Consider the following 20,010-nt stretch of genomic DNA (forward strand, 5'->3'; position numbering starts at 1 on the left):
GTTTTTTCGTACATCATCGGCATCAGTTCCATTTGCATCAGAACCAGAAAAGTAAGCGGTGCAACCTCACTTACGGTATCTACATGCATACAATTTTAATAATTTTTCCGTTAAATTTACCCTCTTGCCTACCTTAAATAAGGTCGAAGCTAGGTAAGTGTAAGACATTTTTATATATTAATTTATAATATTATTCTAGTTAAAAGAGGAATAATATATTTTCATACAAATATGTATATTATTAACAGTAGCATATTTAATGTAAAATCTTACTTAACCACTATTATATGTTTTTATAAGAGCTTTAATCTAAACCATTCCTTTTACGATCATTAAGGTAAACACGCCCAAAAAAAACGCGTTTTCATTGATAAATTTTTTAATTATTTGTTTTTAAACAGGGCCATTGCAACAAAGATCATTTATTTTAGAGTTGCAGTCGTATACCTTCACATAATTGAAGCAATTTGTCAAGACAAAATATAACTTAGTGTATTGTCTTTATATGTCTTCATAAGTATTGTTGGCTTATTTCAAATAAATGTGTTGAGATATTTTGGAAAGGTGAGTATTTAATAATGCGCGTTTAGTTTTAAATTTATTATATAGAATATTTCGGATATTAGGTTGCTTATAACAAAATATAATATTAGCTCAACAGTTTAAAAGCAAACAGCATTGAAAATACTAAAACAAAACTTCAGTATTTACGTTCTTATACATGAACATATTTAACCTATATTAATAATACAATAAATAAGTTATAAAGAACCTAAACTATAATTACCATCTAAAGCCTATAATATACTAATATAATTGCCTTATAGTATTTTTTCTTAAGATACATTACCTTCATCAATATCGTTCACTCGTAGCAATGTAGATCACCTTCATAACGCTGATTCTTGATTTTTAGTATAATAAAATAATTTATTGCAAAAATACGACTATAAAATCATCAGTATTCCTTTTTTAACTTCATCTTTTTTATTGGTATTTTATTAGTTATTCAGTTAGCTACTAAGAAATCCTATTTAGGGTATTCTAGTATAAGCCTAGGAGTCATTGATCAAAATAAAACATTTTTGTCAAAAGGCGGTTATAGAAAAGAGTTTCTTATTTTATTTCAATATTCTTTAACCATTTCAGCTTAGTTCCCAAATCATCGTAAGAATTTTTGTATCTAATCTGAGAGGAAAATGTTAGTACCAATAACGGCAGTCCAATTAAGTCCTGTAATTTCCATTTTATTTCAGAATTATTTCAATATTTCTAATATTAGATCTAGCAGCAATTATCATCAAACTTCATAAGTCATTAACCTGAAAAATGAGATACTCTTAACTATGATTGCCTTAAGACTCAATGTTTACATTCATTAATTCACATTGTTCACATTGATAAACTGTTGAAACAGTTAATTCATAACTTGGGCTTCTTCAGTATTAATTCTATTATGTTGAAAGAGGTCCTCCATAATTCTCAAAAATACCTCAAAAGGCGAAAGCTTACTTTTACTGACTGATATCTATGGCATCAGTAAGTATCTACTAGCTAGGATTAGTTATCTTTTATCCACGGGTCTTACATTTTCGGAACTTATAAAGTTTGTCGAAAAAAATCAGCCTTGTGGCAATGGTATTTATCGACAAATTATTTGAAAGAAAGATGAACTTCCAGGCAGATCTTTTACTTAATAATCTTTCTTAGTCTCTCATCTCTTAGGTATCTATTGAATTTATACACTAAGAAGCCTCACAAGAATAAACTACTTTCACACTCATTGGTGTTATTAAAAGAGCTTATTAATAAAGCTATTAAAAGAGGTACGATCTTGCGATTCATCTTATTGTATTCTCAATAACAAAGCTAAGAAAAATCTGTTGACATTTTTCCCATAGTGGTCATAGAAGCCAAGATATCGATTTTCAAAATTTGAGGTTTTTCATTTTTGGGGTCCTCCAAACATGGATTTCTTTCAGGAAAATGTTTTATTCAACATCGGATTAACTATACCAGCATCTCGTTTAGATCCTATAAATTATTAAAATACCTGGTTATACCAAGATTCGAGCCGATATAACGAAATGCGAGCACTTTGAAAATTTGTAATATGACGATTTTTTGAGTCCAAAAATGGGCTTTAAAAATGCAAGATCTCGTCTCTTAAAAGATAATGGTCGTCTTGTATTCACATTGACGAAAACTATTGGAATTATTCCGATTGTGGCCATAGAAGCCGAGATATCGTTCTTCAAAGTTTGGAATTTTTAATTTTTCGGGTACCTCTACCGAGATTTTTTTTTTTTTATATCGCATCAACTATGCCAGCGTCTTGTTCAGATCCTAGATATTAAAAAAAAATACCGGGTTATATTTTTAATATATAAGATCTGATTCGAATAGATCTAACGGCATGCGAGCACTTTGAAAATTCATTAAATTGCCATATTTGATGACTTTTTGACCCCAAAAATAGGCTCTAAAAATGCAAGATCTCGGCTACTAAAAAGGTACGATCTTATGGATGGTTTTGTTGTATTCACATTGACGAAACTAAGACAAAACTATTGGAATTATCCGGATAGTGGCCATAGAAGCCGAGATATCGATCTTCAAAGTAGACATAATGTAGATCTATAAAAACTAGATTAACCGTTAATAATTAAATAAAAAATACGTAAATCTTTGAGCAACAAGTTCTTATACAATGAAGCTAATTTAAAAATTATTGACCTTTTACTAATTATTTCTCTTTAATTTGTAATAGTTATATAAGACTGGTTCAGTTCCGTGACATTCTATATAAATTAGCAAGTAAATAGTTTGAAATAACTCGAAGAAATGGCAAAAACAAACTTCACTTCTCAATGTCATATCGATGGACTTATTGATGGGTTTACCATTACCTTGCCCACCATCTATAACAATGTTGCGTTTGATTTGGACTATTTGTAAATAGTCGCGCGTCCACCGTGAAAGTATGCAAAGTTTTTTGTAGTAAATTTGTACTGTGCGTGTGTGCGGTTTAAATTTTCCGATACGTGGTAAGAGTAAACGATTTGTTGTTTTTTTTTGTTTATTTATTTTTAAAATATTTTTAGTTTATTTGGTGGTAGATCCTTAAACGATTAAAATATTTTTTAGCCTTAAAGGGTAAGAAGAAACATAAATATGTCTGAAGTGATTGTAGTTCTCTAGATGTTTCCGGAATATCAGTTTTAACAGAAGATAATTGAATATTTTTTGGTTCAAAAAAAACATCTTTTGAATCCCAAAAATTACTACGATATTTTTCATAAATGTTTCTTATACTTTTTAGTACCTAGTTTTATAAGTTTAGAATTTTCCAATACGATCATGCTTGTAAATGTGTGAGTAAATGCGGTTTAAATTTTCTGATATCTGATAAGAGTAAATAGTTTTTTTATTATTTTTATTTAGATCATAATTTAAGTCTTTAAGCGATTATAATATTATTATGCATTAGAAGAAGAAAAAGTCATTTAAAATACATTTACATTTATGAGTTTGATCGTTTAAAGTTTTTATATTTTAGAAGTTTCATTTTCTGAAAGTTTGGAGTTTTCAGAACATTACTAAATATTTTTTTGTTTGAACGACGAAGTAAGAAAATATTTTAAATGCTAGATTACTACGAAATTTTTTAAATTTGATTTATTTTATTCTAATATAACGAGATTAATATTTTTTTACTATGGTTATCTTAATACTTCATAAATTCGGTAGTAAAAAAAATTATTTAGTAGTACAAAATATAATATTAAATATTAACTTATCTTGCTGAGATATTGCTATATAGTTTAACTAATTTAAAACACAAAATTGTGGATTAAGTTGGAATGGAAAAATTAGTCGTTAAATTGGAAAAAAAAGTATTTAAAATATAAGAGGGTAATGAGCACCGAATTCGGAAAGAACTCGTAAAGCTATTTGGAACTCTTGGAACTTGATGAACAAAATTCTCTTTGCTTCTAACTTTTTGAGAATATTTCATTAGAGGCTAAATTGTTTTTAGTTTTTTAGGAATTTTGGATATAAAATAACTTTCCTTTGTAAGGACATCAAGACCTTTAAAACATTTGAAAAATCTGCTCAAGGTCAAAAAAAAATCTTCCTTTAATTAAAACTTTTTTTCTTAAACGGCCGTTAAATTAATTGGGAGCTTTTAAATAATAGAAAAATGCCCACATAAAACTGAAAAGAAATCATTTATTTACTTTCGCTTTTTAACAGGCATATGATAAAATCTTCCTTTCTTGCCTTTAATTCTATTCACATAGCACAACTGTATTCATTAAGGACTTTCGAAGAAAATATAATATCATATAATATTTTTTTTGAAATATGGTATGGAAGGTGGTAATTATGGAAGAATGGTATATGTAGGTAAATGAAAAGTCGTCTTTTCCACATTTTTCATCATCGCTTCATGCTCTTAATAATGTTTAAATTACCTAGCAAAAATGTTTTTTTCCACATAATTTGTCTAATTATACACGATAAACATCACTTTATTCCCATACTCTTCTAATTCTTAGACAAAGATAGGGGTTTACAGGTATATAAACTATATAATTTTAAAATTTAACTAAAATATGAGTGTAAAGTGTTTGCACGAAAACTATCTAACGGACTTCGTACCATGACGAAATTCCATTAGCCATAATTAGGAGTTAGCCTATTGTACCACTGTGAGAAGTAGCAGAAGAAGTATTCTGGTATCCGTTGAGGTTAGTAATCTAGATAAGTTTTCTGTTGATATTTAATAGTGTAGAAAATTAATTTCTTTTCTTGATAGTTCTTTTAAACAGGCGTCAATACCTATTTGTAGGTATTTGCTGTAAGTTTTCGGCTTCCAGAACAGCACTGGGTTGGTAATTAAAATTTTGGCCATTAGTACTTTCAAAACTCTGAATCACAGAGTTTATTAAATTGGGTATTTACGTGACTAGGAGAACCGTAAGAAACCATTTATTAAAAAGAGTTGAGATCTTAAAAGATTAATATTTTTCTCGAGGCTATATCCCAGCAGTCCAATCAACTGTATATAGAGTGAAATGTATTGATTTTAATGCAAGGGGCTATTAGGGAAAATTGCTACTTGCAAAAGTAAAAGTGCCATTGCAATGAATATATTAATAAGATTTTATATATTTTTTTATTTAAAATTGACTTCTATCAACGTTTAATATTATTTCAGCTAAATATTAATTGCCTTTCCATCATTTGCATTTATTAATATAAATCTTCGGAGAGCCATAATATGTATATTTTTTATTTGTCTATATGTATATTTTTTCTTTATCTTATTTTGTCTTAACTATAAAAGTTTACTTTAATACCAGATCCTAACATGAAAGTAAAAATATATACTTTTAATATATTAATTTATTTAAATATTTAAAAATTTTTTTGGTTAACGGCTTATCAATTTTTTAACATGATTAAAATTATATTTCTTAATTGCACTTCTTATTTATTAGTTTAAAGCCTTTCGATACAAATTATGCATATAGATTGGAGCATATATTAAAAACAACAAAAAAAACAAAGTACAAAACATCTTAATCTAACTAAAATTAAAGTAATCACAGTAAAATTGAAGTACTATAAATTATATATAGACATCATATGTTCAGTTGAACTTAAAAGATAAAAGGGGTCTTTGAACATAGTACTATCATGTTGAAGAACACTTAGGGATAAAGTATATCTAGTACGAATCCCCCAATTGTAAAACGAGTTATTTATGAAGTAGTATTCATATTTTTTAACAAATATATAAAAGTAGCCCAAAATAATATAGTGAGAATTTGGACATAATTGAACTCTACACACAGCTCCATCCACTATGCCCAACGTTTCTGCGACAAAAAATAGTCTGCTATTATCAGAAAAGCATCCTATTACATGTTCATGCTTATAGAGGAGAATTGAACTAAAATAGACTTTTCAGCTTAGTCACCATAAAACTTGATGAAGCAAATTTTCCGCTTAAATAATCCAAGTGTCATGAATTCCGAAGATGTGACACTGATTAGAAATACACCATGCTAAGATTTTATTGCTTAACTTAAAGAGAAGTATCATATGATTTTATTATTTATTGGCTTGATTTATTTAAGTAGTTTGTAGAATAATAAACAAAATTGTAGTGACATTAGTAAATCTTGCAAGATACCATGACAGATAGTCACATAACAGATAATCCAATTTTACGCTGGTTCACAAAGTCTAAAAGATTCAGGTTTAAAAATGAGAAAATTTTTAAGCAAATTTTAATTAGAACCAGATCAAAGGCCTAAGTCAAGTAACAAAACAATTTATATCAAGATGTTCAAATATGTAGTTTACACTTTCAACTAAACCGGCCTCTGTAGATTTGACATGCCGAAAATAAATTATATTTTTAATAGGTATCTTGTTAAACGGAAAATTATAAGTTATTCAAAGTCTGGCATACTTAAAATAGGGCAATAACTATCGCTCGATTCGATCATTCTTATTTTATAGTAAATAGTTATTAAGATAATGTAAAATACAAGAATATTGTATCTTACATTGTAAATTACCTCCCTTTGCATTAACTTCATTTACAAAGTAGCTGTAAAAATTGTTGCAAATTATTTGAACATCTTTGCATGTAGATTATTTTTGGTGCGGTTGATCCATGAAAATTAAGATTTATTAGTTTCTAGATGTCTCTTGTAATATTTAGTGAACTTTTAAAGTATTTATGGCTCAAGTCGTGTTTTTGATTTATAAATTCATAATTGATATCTAATTTCGTGGTCTTTTATTCAAAATTATAACTAAATATTTATTATTATGTTTTATTAAAAATAAAATGGTTTACTAACCTCGAAACTTGCACCAAAAAGGGTTGTTGGGATTTCAAAATAAGAATATTTTGTATTAAATTAATATTTAAAAAAATAATTAAATCATGATTCTTTTTGTTCTCTATTTTATAGGACTCTTATGCAATATGAAAATTATATATTTTTTTAATTTATTAAAGGACATTAATTGTAAAACGCTTTTTCTATGAACATCATTTAAAAGGAAAATTTTTTTTTCAAGCTCTAACAGAACTTTTTTTATTGACAGGATCGTTGATGAATTACTTTAAAAAATCCGTCATGTTAGAAATTCTTCAATCATAATCCATTATCCTAAGAAAATTAATTTTAGATAACTAGATCCCAGGAACACGTGTGACAATATTTTAAATGTAGAGTACTTAAAATAATAATTCTTATTCATGTAGATACATGTATAATGAAAACGTGTGCAGCTGATAAATAAAAAATGCATAGTATTTGCATTTTTTATTTTTTTAACCACGCGATAAAAATATGACCTTTTTAATATAATATTATTCTAGGTACACTCTATATGTTGCAAATTTATAAAAATTATGAGAATTTCATTATTTAATTAAAACTTAAACAAAGGCTTTTATAAGCTATCTATTAGTTTGACGCATTTAATATTTATTGCCATTACAATTAGTACAAATAGTATTGAGTTTAATCCTTTGACCATTAGTACCCATTATTTAGTAATATTGTTAGCCATGTGTAAATTTCAGTCATTCGTAGCTTTACCTGGAACAAATTAATTTTTGTTTTGAACAATACGATTTAACAGAATAATTAGCATAGAAGGTTTTGTAAGTATAATAGTGGGAATTTATATTTATTAAATATATTCATGTTTATAGGAATTTGTATTAATAATGGGTATCAAGCGAAGTAAGTCAAACGAAATGGATTTTTCTATTGTGTGTGGTCTTTGTATAAGGTTGTAGTAATATATAAAATAAAAATAGAATAATAAAGGCTAGTTTTATTACTAAAACCAAACTAAGTTTTAGAGGTTTATTATAATTTATATCAATCGAAATGTATGACGTGTTTCATTGAAATCACATGTTAAAATAAATAATTCCAAAATAATAATTTACTAGCCAAAGAAGGTACTAAAAATTTACATTTTTATCCTTTTATTGGAAAATTACATAATTCATTTATTATAAAAAATTAAATGTAAAAAATTTTAATTTTTAACTTCGGTCATTATATTTTAATATTTCCTAATTTCATTTTTTTCATTTTTTTATTCCCTTTAATAATCCTTTACTGCAATATTATTTTATTTTTATACTTATAATATTATTATTTCTTATTCTAAGAAAATGCAGAAAACAATTTTAATTTTTTTTTGAACAAAATAAATGAAATTTATTACGTAATTAACGAATTCATTTATTTTCTATCACTTTCAGTTTACCGGGAAATTGCAACATTATTCAAGTGATATAATATTGTCACTACTTGTCATTTGCAATTTGTCATAAATCAGACCGGGGCGGTTGAATTACATACACGAAGATTATGTTAATTTATTAATTATTTACGGTGAGTGTGATAAATTTATTTCAAAGACATGCCTTATAATTGCAACCCTGTTTCCGAAAAAGAAACCATCACCAAATACGGTCAAGAAATTGAAACAAAACTTTAAGAGTTTTGGATCCGAAAGAGTCAATGTGTAGAAAAATTACCTAAAAAATTAACTAGTAATTACTAAAGAAAATATTCAAATAGAATACCAAGTGACAAAAATTATTTTAATGAATGTTTATACTGAATTCTAGCCATATCTTGTGCATACGTAGTAATTATTCATGGATGGATCTCCCTATTGACTGGCAGGTCTATCAAATGCAGTTCTAACCCTCCATATGGATTTTTCCTTGGTAATTAATATTTTTTTGTTTGGTTATAAATATTATTTTTGACTAGTCTTCAGATAAAAAAAAAATCACTACTGTCAGATCTGGAGCGCGGGGGGGTCAAAGATGTGGTCCCGTTACTATTGGCTATTCATTGATCGTAAAACATATTTTGCAGCTGATTATTGACCAAATGGCTATTAGTGGTATTGGTAGAGTACATTTCTACGATCAGCCAGCGGCACCATTTCTAGATAGTTAAATAGTTAATTTCAAATTTGTGCAAGATGTTACGATAATGTTCACCTAGAAATTAATAAACGACATATTTTATAACTAAAAGAATTTCAAAACTTTTTTTCACTTGCCATTTAAATTAACTTCATAAAATTATAAGCCCACGATGTTGTCTTTTTATGAATAGTTATTATTAAATCATTTAAGAGTAGGGTTATCGTGTAAAGCATAACTTAAATGGCTAATATTACCTTTTTATTTAAATATTTATTTTATCATTATCTCAGATTTTATTTATACTATAACTAATATAATTAGTCATAGAATGTTACCAAATTCTTTTAAATTTGGTAACTTTTTTATAAGATACTTATTTTTTAGTAAATTTTGAGGTCATTCATGGTTGGTTTACTTCACTTTACTTGGTTTTAGTTTTTCCGGAAATCGAATCACTACCACCTTTGAATCTACATATTTAATTTATCATTGAAAACCACATTTTTACATATTTTACTACATTAAACTATTTTAATAAATTATTATTTTTTATTTTATACTTTGTTTTAAATAAAACTTAATTTTTTGTTGAAAAAAGGAAAGGTTCATCAAACTCTCAAATCTTTAGACATCTGCCTAGTCCATTTAATAATTATTTTAATGCTAAATCTTTTTAAAATTATTTATTCTATCTAATGCAAACAAAAAAAAAAACATTTGGATGCACTCAATGCTAATTACATATAAAATTTATAAGTGTCTAATAACTATACGCTAATTACTTAAATCTACATACAATACACATAAATCAAATATGGTCAAAATGATCGAAAAACCCATATAAATATTTTATTTATAGAAATCACACCTTATTCGTATATTCGAAAATTTATTTATGTAATGATTCTGTGTTGCCATTGACATGCAAATATGTCATGAACAAGAACATGAATATTGAGAAAAATATCGTTTTTCTTTTAACTGATAATTCTCACGTTATAAAATTTAAATATTAGTTTAAGGTAAGTTAACACATTACATTTAAATTGATCTGTGGTGACTCATATAGTATTTATCAGCATAAGGTCACAACATGATATAACATGATGTAGGGAGGGTGTCCTACATTGCATATAATAGCTTTTTTATAAAAAGGTTTTAAGGTTAGTTGTAAATAGTATGTTAAATGCGTACTATTTTTAAAATGCAAAATGCGTTTAGTTAATACAGGTCAAGATATACAAGACTTAATAAATGTTTTCATTTTATATGCGTTAAAATATTACTTAACTGTAGGGACTAATCTTTTTATCATTCCTTATTAACATGAAAATAGCATTCTATTTTTTTTTAGAAAAGGAATTTATGGTTATTGTAAGTATGAAAATTATTTATTATCCTCGACATTCATTTTTTGTTATACAACACAAAGTTTGTGGTAATTATTACATAAAAAAACTCTTAACTCCAGTAACAAAAATAATACTAAAATACAAGAGTCGTAGTGATGTAAAAATTATGCTAAGATATAAACAATTTAGTAGAACTACTTCTGAAAAATTTTACAAAAATACCAATTATTTCGAACTGAATTTTCGGAGCAATTTAGTATTTACGTCAAAAAGGTTTTTTGATACATTTTAAAAGAATAGTTCTTAAAAAGCAATTTCTATCGATGAAAACAAGAAAGGCTTGAATGTAGTATGATAAAGCTCCTATCTCTCAGTTTCATAAAAAAATATTTTTTTCGTATTTGTATTTTAATCTATGATGAAAAAGCGATAAAAAAAATCATTACTGTTTGGCTCTAATGGCATAAAATACAAAACAAGTCCTGCGAAAATTGCAATGGATATTTCAACAGGATTTTATGCCTAAAAAATACAATAGAGTCTTAGATGCTAACGTGTTTGGAAAAATATAAATTGAATTTTAACTTAAACTCATTTTAACTTACTCTCATCACATTTAACTTAACTCTAATTTATTTTCTAGTATTGTACATTTTTTTTTTATTTTTTAAAATTTTTCATTGGTAGCATTTATTGCTCTACAAAAGCTACTTATTGCAGTATAATTGTAACTCAGATAAAACCTGTCACTAGATCAATTTTTTCCATGAAATTTTCGGTTTTCTGCTATTGTCTTATATACAGGGTGTCCAAGATAAGAATCCTAAGCATGGGGATCTCGGTACCTATTGGAGATACAGCTTCGGTTAAATTAGGAAAAAGTTGTGCACTTTGAAGCGTATTTACATGCTGTTGAGAAACTCCAAAAATTTCCATGGCCTGCTGAAATATTTGGAAAAAACGGAAATTTGCCAATATCGATTTTATTTTTCCTGGCTTTATTTTAAAAGATATCAAAAAATTATTGACACTTTCTCATTGACACTTTTGAAGTAGTACGTGATAGCGGCCTTTAAATTTTATATCCGACGTCTCGTTTCCGAGAAACCACCATCAACTTTATTTTTTTATATGGCGCGAAAAGAAAGTACACCCTGTATCTGATTTCATTTTTTATTACAAATTTAACGATGTATCACATTTCACATTTTTTTTGTTAGTTAAAAGGAAAAATACAATTTTTCTTTTTTTTTAAACATATTATTAAGTAGGTATGCTTTGGAAACATATGCTTTGACACATTGACGTAAATACCTTTTACCCTGTCACATATTTTTTATTAAATATTAATTGCTGTTGTTGTTACAGTGATTGTCGAGGTGTTGTTTGTTGAGTAATTATTGTTATTATTATTTACTGTTGTCGTTATTATTGCTAAAATTGTGTTATTATCTTCAAATATGCCTGGTGGTCATTATAGTCATGAAGAGAAGTTTGACATGCTGTCGTGCTACATTTTGTGCAACAAAAATACTGTAAATACAGCAGCAATGTATCTTAATAAATTTCCAGATAGAAAGCAACCATGTAAATCCATTTTCTTAGAGTTGGCTCGAAATTTAAAAGAATATGGTTCGTTTAAAAAGCCTGTTTTATCTCGAAAAAAGGAATCTCTTCAAAAAAGAAACAGAAAGAAGAAACTCAAAATAATGTTTTACAAGCAGTTATTGAAAACCCCGAGATATCAACCAGGCAAATTGAAAAAAATGTAGGAGTGGCCAAATCTACAGCTCAGTTTATTTTACGTAAAAATAGATATCACCCCTACAAATTTAGAATTTGCCAAGGAAGCTGGGGATTTCGAACGACGTGGGCATTTTTGTGAGTGGTATACACGTGCCTGTGAAGAGGATTTTAATTTTCCATCAAAAATAATATGGTCCGACGAAAGTATGGTCACTAATAATGGTATCTTTAACCGCCGCAATAGTCATTACTGGGTCCAACAAAATCCGCGTGTTAAGAAAATATCTAGACATCAACAACGTTTTGGGTTTAATATGTGGTGTGGAATTTTAGGAACCAAAATACTAGGTCCATTTATTTACCATTATTCATTAACAGCAGAACGATATCTTAATTTATTGCAAAATGATTTAGAAGACTGCTTAGATGATTTACCTCTGGCACAAGTCAATAGCTGTTGGTTTCAACAAGACATAATTCTGGGCAAGTTCGACATTACCTTTCGCAGCGTTTTCCTGAAAAGTGGATTGGAACCTCCAGTGAAGTGTCTTGGCCAGCGCGATCCCCGGACTTGGGGATTTATTAAAAACTGAGTCTATCAACATTCTTTTGGAACTGAGCAGGAGTTACGAGAATGTGTCGGCCGCTTTTCAAAGTATTACGCCAGAGATATTGCGTGATGTTTTAACTGCTACTGTAAGAAGATCATACTTATGTCTAGAAAATAACGGAAACCTGTTTGAACACCTGTTTTAAATGAAATTTATAAAATGCGTTAATTTATTTGCTTTTTTCGTTATTTTTAAAATGTATTCATTATTTGTTGCATAAAACATTTGTCTATTACTGGTTACATTTTTGTATTTATAAGTAGTACAATGTACAATGCAAATCAATGCTTCATTTAGCTTCATCACTCTCTAAATAGATATTAAGAAAAATGTGACAGACTCGGTAACAGGTATTTACTTACGTCAAAGTATTTGTTTCCAAAGCTTACTTAAAAAATATGCTAAAAAATAGAAAATTTGCATTTTTCCTTTCAACTAACAAAAAAAATGTGACATGTGATACATCATTGAATTTGTATCAATATGAGGTTATGACAGAAATTCGCAAAATCTATCAAAAATTAATAGATGTAGTGACACCTACTACCTTGCCGGTATGAGATACGATTACATCACAAGGAGCACGATTGTACAGTATTTTCTCATAAAATCCCGATTTAGACGAGATGATACTATTGAATACCACTGAGTTATATTTAATTAGAAAAAAATCTAGAGTTTAAAACGAAAATCTTCACCCACCTTAAGCGAATACTTAATGTTAAGTGCTAAAATGTTCAAGGATTGCTGTTGAATTTATTGGATTGTTATAACTCGCAGACATGATTGTACTCGTCGCCTTAAAAAATTTTTATACTTATTTTCGCCTCGTTTTTTTTATATTAAAGGTGACAATAAAAGGAATTTTATGGGAGAAAAAAGCGTGTTTTAATCTCCGAGGCATATTTTTTTAAATTGGAATATTCAAACAACTTCAATTATTAAGATTCTATTTATTAAATAGTATGTGATTGAGTTGAATTTATTAAATAAATGTTGACAGGGTTCTTAATTTAAAAATATTTGTAAGCTAAAAATTTAAATATTTAAAAAACAAACAAAAAACTAGGGTACGTTAGGATATTCAATATATTAATTGAAGTAATGTGAAATAAAATTAAATAATGTGTGTTGTATTGTTAAACGAAGTAACTTAAGTGATCAGTGAATAGATCCCTGATTCTGTGGTCGTTGAAAATATATGAAAATTGTGAAAAATATATGAAAATTGAAAATTATTTAGGTATATTTAGCCAATATGTTGTGCCGTAATGTAACTCCGTCAAATTCATTAAATTAACTCAGCTGTCGAGGACACACATTTTGTTTTATTAATCACCATAATTTCACTTTCCTCGTTGACTGCTTGTCTACCTTCGAATTGTTTCCAAAATAAACCTCAAAACTGATTAAAATGTCATGAAATTTTTCCCTTAGATTATTAAATTTTCAACAGCCATAGAATGTTCTAAAACGGAAATTTTTATGTTGTGATGTGGAACCGGGCTGATGGATAATTTCAAGAAATTAGGGTAATTCTTTGGTGCAGCGACCTTTGTTAAAATAAACCTATTTTCTTGTAGTTTTCTGCTTAGATAGCAAATTTTAATATAAAAGTTGAGTTACAAGCGGCGAAAGGTTATTATCACTATTTAAAATTTAAAAAAAATTTTACTAATTTGCCTTCATAATTTTTCATTTTAATTTTGACAGGTCATTTTTTATTAAAATAATTTAAGAAAATTAAACTTAAAATTTTAATTCGTAGCGAACAAACTTGGAAATTCTGATGAACAAAAATTACAAAATAAAAAATAAATCTTACTAAAAATATTTATTACCAGTCTACTTATCTTCGTATTTAGAGAATGATAACATCACATTTTCATGAAGAATCCAGAAAGTTGTTTTTGTTATATTTTTCATACTCCCTTGTAGCTCTTAATAGATTGAGGATTGTATAAAGAGTTAATTTGAGGATTATTCTTTATTGCTTATAACTTCGATTTTTCAGTTATAACTAAATTGCCAATTTGACTTGAGAAGTCACATATAATGACCATAAATCTAAATATTTTTCCTCAATATTTGGAAATGTTTTATGAAATTAAAGAAACTTTAATTCAGATGTTAAATTGAGCAAAATTGCAACTCAAGTGTTTATTATTTGTAATTTAAGTTGTTTTTCTATGGACAAGAAAATAAACGTATTACCACAGAGCTTTTATACACCACATGTAGTCCATAAAAGTTCTATATTAGGTATCATTTACTCGTAAAAATAAATGGGGCAGGTTATTACTAGCATACCACGACATGTCCCATTTTAAGTTGAAGCTGCAATGATGGCATGATAATGTTTTATGTATGTCTTAAAATAGTGATAGACTTCGCTTGTATACGTGAAATTACTATACTATGGACAGTATGGAGGATTGCTCGAAAAAGCAAAACATTTGGATATTTATTTGCCTAAAAAGGCCTGCACACAAATTGAATTAAGTAGTTGGTTCCTCCTAAGCACTTCCTTCCAAATGTCTGTTCTTTTTTATTTAATAATTTTCTTGAACTTAGATTATTTAAAAACTTTTATAATCATCTACCCCTCAAAAAGTTGTTTTTGTATGTTTTAGCTTGAAAAAACCCTTTCCAGAAGAAATATCAAAATTCTCAAAAGTGCTGAAAAAATTTATTATTGTTGTAGTATTTGGATTTAAAACTCAGACGGTATCTGGGGCTTTTCTATAATTTGGTGTTCTTTACTCTTTGGCAGAATACATATTACGAATAAAAATTATGGAGAATGTTAATTTATAATTAAAATTGTATTCAGTGTCATGATTAATCAAGTTTCTACAACTGCAGTTTGCCAAAAGATGGTTGTAGTTTTTTTGACTCTAAAAAAATTATATCATTTCAGAGCCAAAATCGATCAAATCCAAAATCGTTTGTGTACCGTATCTTAATTATAATATAATTACAAAATAACTGTCAACGGAAATAATTGGTACATGCATTTATGGGACAAGACAGTAGGAGGGTGAGGATTCCAAGACGTGTTGCCTATACAGGGTGATTTTCAACCTATGCGCATAAACTTGGGAAATGGTAGATGAAGATCAATAATGAGTAATAATAAGAAAAAAATATAGTAAAATATTTTTGGTTTCCGAAATAAAGTTAAAAAAATGTCAACAGAACGTGTATCAGACGAACTTATTTTGTTTATTAATAACTGATATTAAACAAGTTATAATGTTTGAAATTTGTTGTTTGGAATCTTTAACAGTACTTAGTTTGTTGATGGCTGTGATAGTTTTTGATCGTTATTTTCACACGAACAAAATAAAAGCGTCAAATTTAATGGCGCACATTTTTACAAACGAAGAACTTGTCGACATGGTTTTGGTTTACGGAGAAATGCACCAGAATGTAGTAGGAGCAGCTGATCTGTATGCGCAAAGATTTTCTCGAAGATATCACCCGAGACGTGGGGCTTTCTTACGTGTTATTCAGCGGGGTAGAGAAACTGCGGCGCGGCCGCGGCCTGGACAAGATGGAGGAGCTATTAGACCTAGGCACATTCTAAATCTGGAAGAGGATATTTTAGAAGTTATCGAAGAACAACCTGGAATTAGCACTAGGTCAATTGCAGTGCGATTTGGAATATCGCAATCTACACGTTGGCAAATTTTAAGGCACGAGTTGCTGTACCCGTTTCATGTGCAGAGGGTACAAGCCCTACTTCTAAGAGATTTGCCGCTTCGAGTACACTTTTATGAGTGGTTGTTGCATCACCAGCAGTTAAGCCCAAACTTTACCATGAACAATTTAGTTACGGATGAGGCAAATTTTACGCGCAATGTAATTTACAACTTTCATAACACTCATTACTGAGCTTTGGAAAATCCGCATATTACACGGAGAACATACTTTCAACAACGTTTTTCTGTAAATGTATGGGCTGGAATTCTGAACGGGATGCTCATCGGACCTTTTATTCTGGAAAATCGTTTGACTGGTGCTCGGTATTTAGAATTTTTGGGCAACAATTTACCAGTGGTCCTTGAAAATGTGAATCTCAGCGTTAGGCAGAACATGTGGTTTCTTCATGATGGTGCTCCACCACATTTTTCACGACCAGTGCGACAACATTTAGATCGTGTGTTTCCCGGACGATGGATAGGCCGTGATGGTCCAGTTGGGTCGCCCCTTCGCTCGCCTGACCTTAATCCATTAGACTTTTATTTGTGGGGTCATATGAAAACAATGGTGTATGTAAACGAAGTTGATACTGAGCAAGAGCTACGACATCGCGTAAACGCTGCCAGTGATGCAATTCGTCTACAGCCTGGCTTGGCCCGTGCATGTACGTCTTCATGGATTCGACGAGCTCAAGTCTGCATCGAAAATAATGGAAACAACTTCGAACAGTTGCTTTAAATTAGTTTAAATTAAACACTTAAAAAAATACACGTTTTTTATTTAAAAAAATATGGATATCTCCAAAACTAAAAATATTTTACTAAATTTTTTTTTTTCATTATTACTTATTATTACTCATCAGCTAAGATTTCACAAGTTTATGCGCATAGGTTAAAAATCACCCTGTATACCTGCAAAACATATAAGATAAAAAAGTTGCAAACCTTACACATGTGATTCTCTAATCAAAATCCTGCAAGGGTCAAAATAGCAATATAATGTGGCGTCTACTTGGTCATAAATTAGCCATAAATAAAAAAAAGTCATGAATTGGCCTACAGGTAGTCAGAAAAGCAAAGACTAGGAAGTCCTTCGATGTTCTCAAAGTCAAAATGTCTGATATTTTAGTAAGTAAAGAACTTAAAGGTGTTAGATAGTAAAAAAGCCTTGTATCATAGGTTAAGCCCGCAAAATGGCTAGAAATAAGATGGATATGGTATGAGTAAGTGGAACCTTAAATGTTGCTGTTCAAAAATACAAATGTTGTACAAAACTGCTATAGTGGTCACCAAGGCAAAGAAATTTCTTCTCTTTTACAAGTTTTTCCTCTAAACACTCATCCTTGTTTTAAAAATTAACTCATTATGTATGTCCAAACTGCTCTCCATGAACAAAATATTTGAGATAGTGATGAACCTTATTCCTATTTTTATTGACCGAGATTACATTTTTAAGTACTAGCAACTACCAAGCTCTATATAAAAAGTAATAAATATTTAATTTTACACTTTATTAATTGTTTCTAATGTTTATATCGTGATGTATATTTAGGTTTGTTTTCTTATAAAAATTTTAAAAATAAGAATCTCATTAAACTATTTTTAGAAGTCAATTGATCTCAAATGTTTTAATTATACACTTAATCCACTTTTCTTTTATCTGCCTATTAGAATGGAGCAAAAGTCCATAAACAAACAGCATAAGTTTAAAGCATATTCACTCTATACTATAAACCTACTTAAGGTTGGGTTGGTTGGGTTTTTTTTTAAATACTTTAAATAATTAGTTCCGGCTTGTTTAAAGACACCATTTTGTAAATTGAGAACAACGTTTTACCCTTATTATTTACGATAGACATAAGTGTATAATGTTTGTACTGCCACTATAGACTTACATTTTTAATATGCTTATTTAGCACTAAAATGGATCATTTTAGCAAGAAATTTTACAAAATTAAGTTTTTTTTTTAAGCTTCTAAATTGCAGAGTTAGTGAAATCATCTACAGTCAAAGCAAATAGACAAGAAAAAAATTAAAGAAAAATATAGAAAATAACAGGGGTCACAAAACAAATGGGGTCCTCGCATAAGATAAATAACCCTAAATTAACTAGTGAACCTACAAACATTTTTAACATTAATTTACGCTTAACATTTTTAATATAATATCCTACACTAATGTTACCGAAATGAGTTATTGTGTTTATTCTAATGTTTAAATCATTCTAAGTGCTTATTATCGGTATTTAATGCATATCACGTTGCTTAATATATATTTAATAATAAATAATTTTAAACTAAAGAGGCCATTCATATATTTCGCCATTGTCGTCTAAAAAATGACCCAGATAATCATAAAATTCTCTTTTTATTGAATAGTTGGTAAATTGGCCTGTTGCAGCATTAAAATCAAATAGCAAAAAATAGGTTTTATTATGTTCGTAAAGGATAATGGTTTGATATATTGTTTAGTAAAGCCTATTTGTATACAGTTTGTATAATAGTAAATCAAGAATTAAAGTCTGCAGAAAAACTTTTGCCAACTTGAGGTCGTTTTCTGATAAAACGACTATCAATTAAATTATATTCAGCCACTTGCTATAACCAATTTTGTAAATATATTTCACTAGAATTCGATGCATTTCCCCGAAATTATATAATTTTTTTTCAATAAAAAACCTTTAACTGTATTGCCACTGTTTATGTGTGGATTTATTCTGTGTGGATTTGTGATATTAATTTTTTTTTTGGGTAAATTGCTCTGAGAGTTGACCATTGTTTAGTATTATGGTGATGTGTTAATAATATTCATTACATGATTTTTTCGATGTCTTAGATACATCTTTTAATAATATGTTTTATTTATAAATAAAAAAGTACAAAATATTGTATTTATATCTAACATAATTATAAAAAATACTGTTATATTCCCTAACAGAAAAGTTTTTTAATTGTGTGCTACTAATTTCGAAATGGAATTGCGAACTTTCTGTAAGTGCATCACCCAGCAATTCTACTGATTCGATTTTTATAAGTGTTTACCGATTAATTTTATCCATTAAAAGTTATTACTTCTAAAAATATTTATTATTAAAAACATTTCTTTTAAGAACATTATTCTCCGGTTTCTGCTAAAAGTATTACACTTACTTTAACATATTTACCAAAATACTATTAAATTGCTTAAAAAAATTTAATTTAACGGCAACGTTTCTAATTATTTATTAACCGGTTTAAGTCTTACGTTTCTTATTTTCTTAAATAAATAGATAAATAAACGCAAATAATTCTAAAATCAAAGAGGATATAAATGTTTGCCCAATAATTACGTTTAGTATCCAAATCACAAATACAGTAAGATTTAAATCCAAATCCGCTTTCGACGCGAAAAGTGCAACGGTTAATTACCGGTTTTAATTGCATTTAATGCGTTTCTTTTTTTTATGTAATTTGTACCCAGTGAACCGTCGTGTTTGGTAACTTCCTTTCATTATTAAAACTGGGAATCTGAGAATGGAATTTGCTTTAGCGTAAATTCATGTACTAAACGAATAATTTTTTTTCAATACGAGTCGTAATTAAAAAGTAATAATTTGATCA

At 28.4% G+C, this 20,010-nt stretch overlaps 1 protein-coding gene across 3 annotated transcripts in view; it reads left to right on the top strand.

Annotated features, from left to right (window-relative positions):
- Positions 1-20,010, top strand: part of LOC126739560 (sialin-like) — a 36,526-nt gene continuing 16,516 nt past the window's right edge. For 2 of the 3 annotated variants that reach the window (XM_050445309.1, XM_050445312.1), the window contains exon 1: positions 2,884-3,047. The gene's annotated coding sequence lies outside the window, so the exon portion shown is untranslated. Of the gene's footprint in view, positions 154-2,883; positions 3,048-20,010 lie in introns of those variants that run through there. The other variant, XM_050445311.1, reaches the window with a different exon arrangement.

This window comes from Anthonomus grandis, chromosome 8, assembly GCF_022605725.1.
Source record: "Anthonomus grandis grandis chromosome 8, icAntGran1.3, whole genome shotgun sequence".
NCBI lineage: Eukaryota > Metazoa > Arthropoda > Insecta > Coleoptera > Curculionidae > Anthonomus > Anthonomus grandis.